Source organism: Pleurodeles waltl, chromosome 3_2 (assembly GCF_031143425.1).
Source record: "Pleurodeles waltl isolate 20211129_DDA chromosome 3_2, aPleWal1.hap1.20221129, whole genome shotgun sequence".
NCBI lineage: Eukaryota > Metazoa > Chordata > Amphibia > Caudata > Salamandridae > Pleurodeles > Pleurodeles waltl.
In genome coordinates this window covers 63,838,254-63,851,764 of record NC_090441.1, presented here as the reverse complement: position 1 = coordinate 63,851,764, position 13,511 = coordinate 63,838,254, and the positions used below count along the sequence as shown (strand labels likewise).

General features: G+C 46.5%; 1 long non-coding RNA gene across 1 annotated transcript in view; it reads right to left on the bottom strand.

Annotated features, from left to right (window-relative positions):
• The window catches only part of LOC138286754 (uncharacterized), a 146,564-nt gene that overhangs the window by 51,416 nt on the left and 81,637 nt on the right, over positions 1–13,511 (bottom strand). Inside the window, exon 3 of the long non-coding RNA XR_011202050.1 lies at positions 9,703–9,784. This is a non-coding gene — a long non-coding RNA (uncharacterized lncRNA). The remainder of the gene's footprint in view (positions 1–9,702; positions 9,785–13,511) is intronic.

The following is a 13,511-nucleotide window of genomic DNA, read 5'->3' as shown; positions in this document are numbered from 1 at the left end:
CCCCTTACGCACAGACATTGACCACCAGACATGAAGCACTCTACCCAGGACCCCTCTGCCCCCCTCTACACGAGGCATACACACACAGCAATCCATACATTCATGGTCCTCGCATCATGCTCACAGTGTACTCACCTGTTTGTCTGGAGGACCATAGAGCGAAGTATACTGGGGTAGGACCCCATCCACCAGTCTCTCCAACTCCTCCGAAGTGAAGGCAGGGGCCCTTTCCCCAGACACTCGAGCCATTGTCGCTTCCAGACAAAGATCACAGCAGCACTTGCAGTTTAGGTCCTCTCCTGTTGAAGGTCAGGTGGCAAGTGATTGAACAGATAGAAAGTGGCGGTTACGTCTGCGGCGGTGCGTACCGTCACCGCCGGCGTACATTGCCACTAGCTCATGGAACCCATAGGGCTGAATAATAACCAATGCTAAGTTGCGTGGCGGTCATTAACGGGTGACCAAAACGGCGCACAACGCCAACGGAATTACCTCATTTACACTTGTCTCTCATCAGAGGTCAGGCAGCCGCCATTTCAGGGGGGCACAGGCCATGGCACCTAACTGCGTCACAGCAGAAATTGGCACATCAACTGAATTCACATACTGTTTCTGTAAAGGAAGAAATGCATTTTTATTGCAACATATGTGTGAATATGACTCCTCTGCTCACCGTTTTACATCCTAGGGTTCAACCACTGAGGATGAATAGGAGATGGAGACATCCCCCCGTGTACAGACCCCTTGTGGACCTGGCAAATATGGAGGACAGGCACATAATCCTTACCCACAGACTTGATTGGGCCCCAATCCAAGATCTGTGTGCACAATTGGAGCCAGACCTTATTTCAGCAATCCGCCACTCCACAGGTATCCCACCTCTAGTGCAGGTCCTGTCAGTGCTCCATTTCCTGGCGAGTGGTTCCTTCCAAACAACAGTGGCCATGGCATCAGAGATGTCTCAGCCAATGTTCTCCAATGTGTTGACCAGAGTGTTGTCTGCCCTGCTGAAACACATGCGCAGCCACATAGTATTTCCCCAGGTGGAGGATTTGGTCACAGTGAAGGCTGACTTTTATGCCCTGGGACATATCCCCAACATCATTGGTGCCATTGATGGTACCCATGTAGCATTTGTCTCCCCCAGGGGAAATGAACAAGTGTTCAGGAATAGAAAAAGCTATCACTCTCTGAATGTGCAGATGGTGTGTTTGCCGGACCAGTACATCTCCCACGTGAATGCCAAGTATCCTGGCTCTGTGCATGACGCCTTTATCTTGAGGAATAGCAGCATCCCATATGTGATGGCCCAACTCCAGAGGCACCGGGTGTGGCTAATAGGTGAGCCCAAGGTCCCCACCCAGTATATGTTGGTGTATGGGTATGGGGTTGTCCCTAAGGGTGAGTGTGTGGCTAACAGTTATCCCTCGATGTTTGCAGGTGACTTTGGTTACCCCAACCTATCATGGCTACTGACCCCATTGAGGAATGCCAGGACAAGGGCAGAGGAACGTTACAATGAGGCACATGGGTGAACAAGGAGGATAATTGAGAGAACCTTCTGCCTCCTGAAGGCCAGGTTCAGGTGCCTCCATCTAACTGGTGGATTCCTGTAGTACACACCCAAGAAGGTGTGCCAGATCATCGTTGCATGTTGCACAACCTGGCCTTGAGACGCCAGTTGCCTTTTCTGCAGCAGGATGAGCCTGGAGATGGTCTTGTGTCAGCGGTAGAGCCTGTGGACAGTGAGGAAGAGGAGGCAGAGGATGAAGATGTGGACAACAGAAGTTCTCTCATACAGCAGTACTTCCAGTGACACACAGGTAAGTCACTGTAACTTCACTTTACATTACAGTTTTGTGTTGGACATTTGACATGGCAGCATGATTTCCCTATGTCTATGGACACTTACTGTAGCCTTTGGCATCTCTATTTTCCCTCTGCCCCACTCTAGCTCCTGGTGTGTTTAATGCTGCCCACTACAGGTCTTACCAATGTATATGTAACTGTACATATGAATTGCAATGTTTACAGATTGTTGAACTAATGCATATTTCAATCAATTGACAGACTCCAGAGTTGTATTTGATCCAAGGGAGTTTTTTTAAGTGCTAAGAGGTTAGGGGGATGTGCAATGGGCTAGGGTGCTGGTGGAGGAATGTCCAGTTAGATTCCAGTCTCTTTGTATCACAGGTGCATTGTCCAAGGGGAGTAATAGCAGTTCAAGGTGGACAGGGTGACATAGTGGGACAGAAGGGTGACATTCAGGAGAGTCCTATTTCCTGGCGGGGGTCTTGGCAATGTTCTCTGGCGTCTGCCTGGATTGCAGGGACCATTTGCAGGGTGGTTCTCCTTCTGCAGAGGGTGGGGTGCTGGTGGCCTGTTGTTCCAGTGGTGGGGCCTCCTGTCAACTAGCGCCAGCGGAGGTGGGGGGCTGTTCTTCAGTGTGGCTAGTGTCAGGGGCTCGTTGATGTGCCACTGCCTCCCTCATGGGGTTGGCCATGTCAGCCAGCACCCCTGCAATGGTGACCAGGATGCTGTGGATGTGTTTGAAGTCCTCCCTGATCCCAAGGTACTGTCCCTCCTGCAGCTGCTGGGTCTCCTGTAACTTGGCCAGTATCTGGCCCAAGGTCTCCTGGGAATGGTGGTATCCTCCCAGGATCCCTGCAAGTGCCTTGTGGAGAGTGGGTTCCCTGGGCCTGTCCTCCCCCTCTCGCACAGCAGTCCTCCCAACTTCCCTGTTCTCCTGTGACTCTGCCCCCTGAACCGTGTGCCCACTGCCACTGACCCCAAGTCTCTGATTGTCTTGGGTATGTGGGGTTGCCTGGGGTCCCTGTAGTGGTGGACACACTGCTGATTGACGTGTCCTGGGGACAGTGGTATGGGCCCGCTGGGTGGGTGCTGTGCTGGTGTTTCCTGAGGGGGGAGGGTCTGTGGTGGTATGGGACTGTGGCAGGGTAACCGACTGACCAGAGGTCCCTGATGGGCCAGGTTGGTCATCGTGATCCAGGCGTGCAAAGCTGCTGTCATCACTGTGGGCCGCTTCTGTGGGGAGACTGGATGTTGGTGGTACCTCCTCTCCAGTGAAGTTGAGTGGGTCCTGTGGGGATGTAAATGCAGTGTTATTGTATCTGCGTGTGCCATCTTGTGCATGGGTATATTTCCCTGTATGTTTGTGATAGCCCTGTCAGCTTTGCCTTGTGTGTGTGGTGATTTTGTGGGCTAGGTGATACTCTCTAATGGGCATGCTTTAGTGGTGGGTGTCCATGCAGGTCTGTGATGGGTGTCCATGCATTGGTGTTGCATGCAGAGCTAAGTATTGGGATGGGTGGGTTGTGGTAGTGGGGTATATGTGAGGTGGTGGAGTGATGGGGGCGAGGGTAGAGGTAGGAGTTTATGATGGCATGCACGTAGGGTGGGGGATAAGGTAGTAAAGATTTGACTTACCAGAGTCCAGTCCTCCTGCTATTCCTGCGAGGCCCTCAGGATGCATGATCGCCAAGACTTGGTCCTCCCATGTTGTTAGTTGTGGGGGAGGAGGTGGGGGTCCACCGCCAGGCCTCTGTTCGGCTACCTGGTGACTTGCAACCACGGAATGCACCTTCCCCCGTAGGTCGTTCGACCTCTTCTTGATGCCATCCCTTGTTCTGGGGTGCTGTCCCACGGCGTTGACCCTGTCCACGACTCTCCGGCATAGCTCCATCTTCCTTGCAATGGACGTCTGCTGCACCTGTGATCTGAATAGCTGTGGCTCTACCCAGACAATTTCCTCCACCATGACCCTTAGCTCCTCCTCTGAAAACCTGGGTGCCATGGATGTGGTATGAACGGTATGTGTGAGGATGTGTGGGGTGATGTGTTGTGGTGTGTGCTGTGAGGTGCGTTGATGGTGGATGGGTGATGGTGTTCTGTGTCTCAGATTGAGTGGGTGCTCCTGGCTTGTCTCTCTCTCTGTTAGCAATCTTTTTTTTTGTTGAAAGGGTTGTGGGTAATGTGTGTGCGTGTGTTTATAGAGGTGTGGGTGAGTGGGTGTGGTGTGTGTATGTGCGTCAGGTGTGTGTAGTTTGAATTGTCCAATGTGGTGTAGTTTTGTAAGTGTGTGTGTATTTTGAGTGCAGCAGTGTGAACCGCCAATGGTTTACCTCGGTTAAAAGACCGCTGCGGTGATTTGTGGGTCCTGATACTGTGGGTGTAATTTTGTTGGCGTAATGGTGTGGGTTTTGATACCGCCAGTTTATCACTGACCTTTGGTCTGGCAGACTTGTGTGGGTGTCTGTATAGTGGCGGATTTCTCTGTGTGGGTCATTATACCCGTAGTGGTATACCGCCAGGCTCACGGTATGTTGGCGGCCGTCAGCACCGCCAATGTTGTCATCAGGGCCTATGTCGTAAAACTAACCTACACTACGCTAACAAAACTAAGCCTAACTATCTAAAACCATTACTATAAAAAAAATATTAAAACAGGGGGAAGGGAAGGTAAGAAGAGCAACGAAGGGCCCAAATTCAGCACCTCTTTACTTTCCTCTTAATGTAGCAGCACATTCTGAACATTTTTTCAGTTTTTTTCTCCAATTTGTCCATCCTCGACTTGAGGTCTGCCATATCCTGGCTCTGAGCAGGCATTAAAAGTGCCAAATAAATAACGAAAATAAATATCTTAGATTTCTTTGTGCCATATTTTCAGCCCCCCCGCCTAATGGAGGAACACCCCCTTTGCATACATTATGTCTGGAGCAGGCATAAAATAGCGCAAAGTGGCCCAATGTGTGTGTTGTGCCACTTTGTAAATGGCACAGCAATTTTGGCCTCATTGGGCCACATTAGTGTCAACAGAAATAATGCTAATGTGGCTCAAGGAGGTGCTAGAAGCTCTTGAATCTGCCCCTTAATGTGTCACATTATGCTGCCCAATGCCTTTATGTGTGTCAATAAGTTCAAATCAGCATGTTGCACATCAACACTCAGCACTGCCATCTCGTATCTGGGTGCATCCATGCTCCACCTATTTCTACACAGTGATCTAGCAACAGCACTGGATGATACTGTTCATTGTGTGGAGCTGTTTGCATAACATCATTGGACATTCCCAGGACCTGAACGTTCCGAAAATGTACTGAGTAATGGCATGTCAGATAACAATGTTGTATGGACATCCCTCAAGCCATATGCACATGCCAAGGTCTATGACAATGGCATGGGTTGTCTATGTTGCCACATCCAACATAGAGTTTGGGGCATAGTCAAAGTCAGTATTCACGTATGTTATGTTGAGCTTTGTCCTGACTATCTGAGGTGCTTATTTACGAGCCACTTGCATTGCTGAGGTGTCACTTTTCAGAGGGGAAAAAGTGAAGCACTGCTGGAGCAAAGGGTTCCGTGATAAGCCCCTCAGTGACCTAGTCACATGGTACTTAATCCTGACTTGACCTGAGTTACTGTGTGCTACGTGTGGCACACAGAGCAGTAACCTGTATTGTCACTAACATATTGCCACCCTTCATACATGTTTTGCAACTCAGCACTTCTGGCACATGTCTTGATTGTCATCACTGGATTTGTCCGTGTATATACCTTTTCCAACAATCACAAGGCCCTTGCAGTACACATTGCCACCAGTGCATCACTTTGTTGTACTCCTCATCCTCAACATAACATCTGACATACTGTCAATATCCAAGGATGGGTAATGGTGTCTAAATTGCCACACATGTCATTTCTACGTGGTATTTAACACATCATCCAACATCACACACAACCCCTACACTAAACCTTATACATATAGGATGACACTTACTGCACTATGCACCACACATGGAAAAAGTATACAAAATTACCGTATTAGGTATTTGACTTGACAGGACAATGGTGACACCACCCTAAGGGTGGCATTATTTCATGGTGCTGCGTCAGGTTCCAAAGTTGTAGTAAATGTGAGGCAGTGCCAATATGCAAGTTGTTTGAAGGTGGGATGCCCAATACAAAACCCATTGCTGACCATCTCCACACTAAGTGATAGGTGTGAAGTGGCCATATTTTCAATGCAGCATCAGAACACATGTAGTGGCTTGGCACCACCTTTTAATGTGTGGAGTGATGCATGTTGCATATGTGCTGTTCAACAGTCATCTGTTCTTCCCTATCCATGTGTGTGGAGTGTGGTGTATGTATTGTTATTCCCACATGTTTAGTATGTTGTATGTGTTATGTTGTGCATGTTTGCTTTCCTACAAGTTTGCCATTGCCATATTGTCTATCCTGAAAACGTTGGATTATTATTGAGTGTCAGAAGATGTAGGCATCATGCACGCTGCCCAGATATTTCGCAAGGATGTTGGTGAGTATCCTGCAATGGTCCACAATGGCCTGCACGTTTACTGAGTGTGTGTGTTTCCTGTTCCAAAAAAAGTGTTCTGTTGCAGCACGAGAGACAAGTTGGACAAATGTGTAGTCCATTGCACCCAGAACATGCTGGAACCCAGAGATTTGGTAGAAGCCTTCTTTGGTCTCCTACTGCATTTGCTGGGTGTTGGGGAACAGGATGTGGTGGGGAGTGAGTCAGATGATGGTGTCCAGTCTCATAAGAAGAAATGCAGAAAAGGATGGTTGGGAGATACCACCTAATGATGCTGTAGTAATCTGAAATGAGCCAGAGGCCAGCATGTCGAATTCGGCCAGATGCTTGGTCATGGGTGGCATGGTTGTAGGACTTTCCACTCTTACCGTGATGTCGGGAGCAATGTAATGGAGCACCTGTACAATAGACCCCTGCTTGAAAAGGAAGAGTCTAATGACATCTTCTTTCCTGAGGCCAAGGATGGATATCCATTGGTAAAATATTCTCTCTCTCCTCCTGCGCTGTGTTTGTGGCTGCTGTTGTGGTGGTTAAGGGTGCTGCGGTGGTGCTCATGGCACCTGGCGTCATCATTGTTGTCGTCTCCTGTAGCAGTAACAGGTCCATGTTGTCCACTGTTTGCCAGAGTTCCTTCTGTGGGTTTTCCTTATATACTTGTGGCTTCATTTTAATGCCTGGTCTGACCAGGCATTAAAATTTTGACACAAATCAGAGTTAGCATCATTTTTTCGAGGCAATCTTAGGCGTGCGCCATTTTTCCGATAGTTTTAAATATGGCGCTAGCGGGCTAGCATAATTTTTTGGGAGGGAACACCTTCCTTGCTTATCATTGTTGATAAACGATGCAAGGTAAAGCAGCGCTCCTTAAAAATGACACAAACTACAGGAAAGTGGCACTAGACTGCTCGAGCACCACTTTATAAATATGGCAGTCGGTTAGCACTGCATTTGCGTAAAACGAATGGCGCAATGGCGGCGCTGACCTTCCATAAATATGGGCCACTATCTCTGAATATTAGACATATACACATTTAAAATTTGAACCAGTGTGCCCGGGTACTGTCAGCAACCTGGCCCAAGATGGCAAGAAAGAGCTGAACATGAATCATAAATTCAAGGCTGTTCCAAACAGCCCCCAAAATCCTTAAGATGTCATTGTGTGCAGCGGCAGTGCAGACCAGAGACTTGAGGGGAACACTCTACCACAATAATGAATTTGCATTTATTTAGTTACATAGTTTTATACAGCGCCCACCAGGCCTCTGGTGCATCAGAGCACTCTACAGAAACTGACATGTGACAATTGATAAGCAGTTCATAACTTGTGCAGGAAGTAGTCACTGGCACACATGTTTGGGGATCAAATTGTTGACCCCGAGAGAGAGAATGGCAGAAAAAGGAAAAAGAGTAAGATGAGAAAATATTGACAAAAAGAAAATCAGGGATGACAGGAAACTACAAAAGTAAGATAAAGAGATGGGAGGTGGAAGATGGTGAAAGAAAGAGGCAAGAGATGAAAACAAAGCTAGACAACCTTGACATAAGGTAGTTTGGCATGCGTGGAAGTCTCTTAAGAAAAACGCCTGGCTCCTTCACTTAGTATTTTTTTTTTTACAAATTAACCACTACTTACAGGCTCTTACAATTGATCATTACATTGAGCAGAGAGAGCTAGTCCACAATGCACTGAGCGCCTAAGTACAGTTTATCAATCAAGCTTGCAATACAGGCTTCAGGCACTAGAGCAGCATCAGTCATAAATCACTGAAGTAATTAGATCATTTTTAACACAGGTGAGAAAGAAAAAGGAAGGGGTTTCTGGTGCTGGACCATCATCAAGGATACGGAAATGAAAGTGCTTATTCCCAGGTGCTCCTGAGGAGAAGAAAGAGGGGTATGTGTGGCAGGGAGGGGCAAATTCTTATAACTTATCTACTATCCTTGGAATAATTGCCACCATGCAGTATTGCCGGGGAGGAGGACAAAGTGTTGTGGAGGGGTGTGACAGTAGTGAGATACATCGGTTCTTGGGTAGCTAAGCAGCCACATCTACCCTCCACAAATAAGCCACCTGGAGTCCACTCCTGTGTTCTGGAGAAGGGCAAAAAAACGTAATGAATTCCAACAGGGCAGATTTTCTACAAATTAGTTGACAAATCCAATTCCATGTAAGAGTTTCCAGCACATCTTACTCTTCACGGTGTGAAACTTCCTCATCGTCAGGTGGCTGTGTGAAGTGCTGAAACTGTGTGTCACACAGCTGCAACATGTAGCATGACAGTTGTTATCTAAAAAAGGTTTGAACTTTAGGGGGAGGTTTGCCTCTTATTTTACTATCTGTCTTTACATTTTACTACACAACTGCAAAGCATTGGGGTGCTATTTGTAGGTCCTGGTTACAGGCAGTTTAGCTATGTGTTGGAAGATCTATTGTGATCTTTGGGGCAAGCCTTTCCTTATGATTAAATGGTCTTGTTGTCTATCTCATTTCCCTGCTTTGGTTTGATGGCTTTCCTTACCATTCTTGTGTTTGTCCCATCTGGGAGCCTTTCAGTCTCACAGCATTTGATTGGATGTGTTGTATCCTTCCACTGCATACTTTAAGGAACTAATTTGCTTATTTTGTATTCAGCACTCCAAGAGAGAACATATGTTTCCCGGCTCTATTCCCCTATTTTTCCTCTGGCCCCATGAGATCTCTTAACTCCACACTCCCTCACTTCCTGCTCCAGTATTTCGTTTTATTATTTTTTAACAACCACTCAACGGCTCCAAAGTACTGCTCTGATGCTCCATTTCTTTTTACAGTCTGTGAACGCTTGTCACTTTTTTAAAATGTTAACTTGCCATTGTAACATGGCTGTCCCCCATGTTAGACTACTAAATTAATAATGACCTCATGTATTATGACGCACACGTGTGCATGCATCACAACGCAGGCGTGCACAACGATGGCCATCTTGGAATGGGTTTGATTTAACAGAAAGCGCATTGAAGATTGCGTGCCACAAGAGTGCATGCACCTTGATCCATGCTTTCACATACGATTGGCGTTGGCAAAACCAATAGCCCAGCGCTTTAGAGCTGAGACCTACAGGCTTTGTCATTTTATTTTTTTGCCTGCAATAATGTACATGCGCCCTTGCTACACAACTGCTATTTTGTGATCATTATGTCAGAGAAGGGGATCTTCAGCTAGTGATTGAAAGGCCGAGAGCCCAGCTGTGATCACTCAAAAGCACCCAGCCCATTCCAGGGGCAGCAGGCTCAGATGTAGGAGTGACGGGGTTTGATGTTGATGGGCACCACTCGAACTTTTACTATTCACATTCATCTGTTTTTCATACCTCTTTCTGCTCTGCTCCTCATTACAGCTGGCCCTTGGAATTTGCATTTTGCACGCCTCATTTCCGCTCCAGAGAAACATGTCTGGAATGACATGGAAATCAATGATAATGACATGCAAATAGAAGGCAATTATGCATGTCTGTTTACAACGTGTGTGCGCGTATCTATGGACTCCCTGTTAACACAGTCAGGCTGATTTGACACCCTCGTTCTCGGTGCATCTAAAGTCACCCAGTTACAAAGTCGACACAGGATGAGAGGGGGATAAGGGAGGAGAGGAGGTGGGTACATGAGGATGAATACATCCATTTTAAGTTGAGGTGGGGCAGACTCGATTAGTAGAGGTCAATGGGGAGGGGTCACTGGGTCTTGAAGTATTGTAAAGTAGCAGAATATAATAATGGGCACTATAAATAGCGGTGCAGGCGATTGCTGCAGAACCCCTAAAATAACCGCTGGAGTTCAGAAAGGGAATGAGCAAAAAAGCTGCCTTTAAATTTAGTAAATTTTGTTTTTATCTTGTCACATTTGGTGTGCATTCAAAGACAGAGGCCAAATGTCAGAATAGGTCTGCTGACACATTTCTGCTTATTATTTTAACATGGAGACTGGTGTATACTTTTTTTCTCTGACTGAAAAGTGAGAGGATTTTGTAAAATGAATTATGTGACAATCTTGCTGGTGTAAAAGGAGTGTCAAAGGAAACAATGTAGGATGTCAATTTTAATCTAGCACATAACAACATTAGCGTACCTGTCAATGAACTGTGCACATATTTCAAACTATATCACCCTCTTGGAAAACCCACGAGGCACATTTTTTAAAAATTCTGAGTTGCAATGGAAAGAATGATTGTAATAGCATCAAAACAAATGAAGACACTTTGGGGGTCATTTAAACCCTAGCGGTACAGGACCGCCAGGGCTGAAATGACGGAAGCACCGCCAACAGGCTGGCGGTGCTTCCAAGGTCCTTACGACTGCAGCGGTTGCGCCGTGGTCGCACTGCCGGGGCCGGCGGTTTACCGCCATATTTGCCCCAGCGGTAATAATCCGCCTGGGCAGGGGATCACGAGTCCCCGACCGCCAGCCTTTTCCTGGCGGTTTTAACCGCCAGGAAAAGGCTGGCGGTACGGGGAGTCGCGGGGCCCCTGGGGGCCCCTGCACTGCCCATGCCACTGGCTCTGCAGACAGTGAAAAGCGCAACGGGTGCAACTGCACCCGTCGCATGGCCCCAACACCGCCAGCTCCATTTGGAGCTGGCTCCCATGTTGCGGCCCACATCCCCGCTGGGCCGGCAGGCGGAAACTCGGTTTCCGCCCGCCGGCCCAGCGGGGATGTCAAAATGGGCACTGCGGGAGGGCGGCCGCATTGGTGGCTGCACAGCGGTTATAACTTGGCGGGCGGCAGTTGCCGCCCGCCAAAGTTGTAATGAGGCCCTTTGTTTGGAAATGCACAAATGCTAAATAATTGCTAAAACCCAATACACAAATGTTATTCCTTGTTATTCCTTGTGCAGTATGTAGTTTTATCAGTAAAACTGCATGTCTGTGCAATTTTAGTGGCCATTAAATAAAAGATGCACTGTCTGTGAATGACGGCGAGCTACCACACTATAATTTGGTAATAAATTTATGATAGTGTCTCCAAAACACATTACAAGGTATTTACTACATCCGTACCACTCTCCTGCTGAATAGACATGGCTTATTTGCTACACTTGTTCTGTCTGATGCTTGGATTTTCACGATCACTATGACTTTAGTGTCAGGATGGCAGCAACCCTCTTTCAAAATTGTTCCAGCACCACTGAGTATTATCTGTTGAGGTTTACTATGCCTGCAACACAACCACACAAAACAACAAGCATTTGCAATGCAATGTGTCTCGCGTTTGATCGAGTTAGAGCTAGTAGAGTTTTAAACTCCTAACCGGACTTTTCTTGCCACATAAACTGAACAGTTTCACATAAGCGAGCCAACGGCTACCATGAGCGCGAAGCAGATACACAAAAGGAAACAGAAGTGCAATTATCTATGAAACCTTCAAAAGTGTAATTATCCATGTAAACGGCAAAAGTGCAATTATCCATGTAACACGGTCGATGTTATGCAAAGCATTCAACTACAGCCTTGCAACATCACGCTGCCTATGAAATAAAAAAATATTAGTCCAGAAACAATACAGAAAACATGAAGCCTCGGATGTTTCCAGTAGTTGGCCGGTGCACTCGAGGAGGGCTAAACACCGGAAAAGGCATGACATATGCATGCCTTTCACTAATTAAATCAAATTAATTTTAAAAGGCAAGCTCACGAACCAGCCAAACTGATGGGCATGACATGGGCATGGTTAAAAGCCTACAGAGAGATTACCGCAGGGACGGAGCGCTTTGCGCTCAACCCTAAAAAACTGATTCCACCCATACTAATTCTCTAAGTGGGTAAATTTCTATGTCGGCATCTGTTTATAGTATGTTTGCACTTGTGGGTGTTTGAGTGTTTGTAATCGAAGGGAGAAGGGGAGACCAAGATTGAGGTGCAATTGGAGAGCAGTGGGTTGGTGAGCTCCAGTTTCAGAATGAGTTGTACTGCTGGACTTGTGTGTGCACACCCTTGTATTGCAGAGTGCTTTGCTATCTAAGTGTGCTAATCCTTATGTCATGCTTTTGGCTGCTTGTGGCGCACACCGGCACTAAGGTTTGTGGGTCAGGACTTATTTTTTAGCATTTAGACTTTGTCCCAGATCAAGAGAGAGAAATGCGGAAAAAGGAGAAGAAAGATAAAGGAAAAAGTTAGGAAAACTCTAAGTTGGAAGCAGGGGTGAAAATACCTGCAACACTGTGAGGTTCTCACAGTGCCTTGGGTGGGTTATAAAGATATTCATAATATACGCACATCCAGTCCCTTGCCTTTCTGCACAGCACACCGAGAAATGGTCGCTTATGTGCCCATTGAAAATGCAGCAAGGCTGTGGAGAGAAAAAGGAAATAAGAGCCAGATGTATGTCCATTTCATTTTGCAAGTCTCTTATTTCAACTTTTTGCGAGTCACAATTAGAGACTTGCAAAATGAAATGTACAAATGTGTCTCAGACACATTTCGTAATTCACAATATCAATATTCATGAGGTAGTTCTCAATTTGCGGCCCAATTGGGAATGGCCGCACTCACAGGGATAGTGGCCTGCTGGGGACAGCAGACCACCATGTCTGTGACTATTTTTAAATAAAGCAGTTTTTTTTTTAAATGCAGCACATTTTCCTTAAAGGAAAATGGGATGCATTTCAAACAAAAAATTTAAAGTGTTCTTTTCATTTTTTCAGAGTAGGCTGAGGTTCCTGGGACCACTACCTGCTCTGAAAAAATATTTACATTTCCATTCGCAAAGGGGAAGGGGTCCAGAAGGACCCCTTCCCATTTGCAAATAGGCTACCACCAACTTGAGGTTGGTGGTAACTGTGAATGTTTTGCGACTGCATTCACAGTCTCAAAACATTTCTACATGTCAGTGTGATTCAGTATTAGGAAGGGATGCCCTAAACACGCCCTTTCTTAATACCGAATTGCAAAAGCAAAATGCTATTTGGTAAACAAGTTACTGAGTCGCATTTTGCTTTGGTACATTTTTCCAGTTGCAAATGAACCAATGAGCAGTTTGCGACCAGAAAAATGCTTCGTACATCTGCCCAAGTGTCTAACAAAATGAGAGACTGCAAAAGAAAGTAGTGTGAGGGACAAAATGCGACTGATTGAGATTCTCCCAAGGTCCCTAACCCTCATACAAATCTTAGTAATGTTCAATTCATA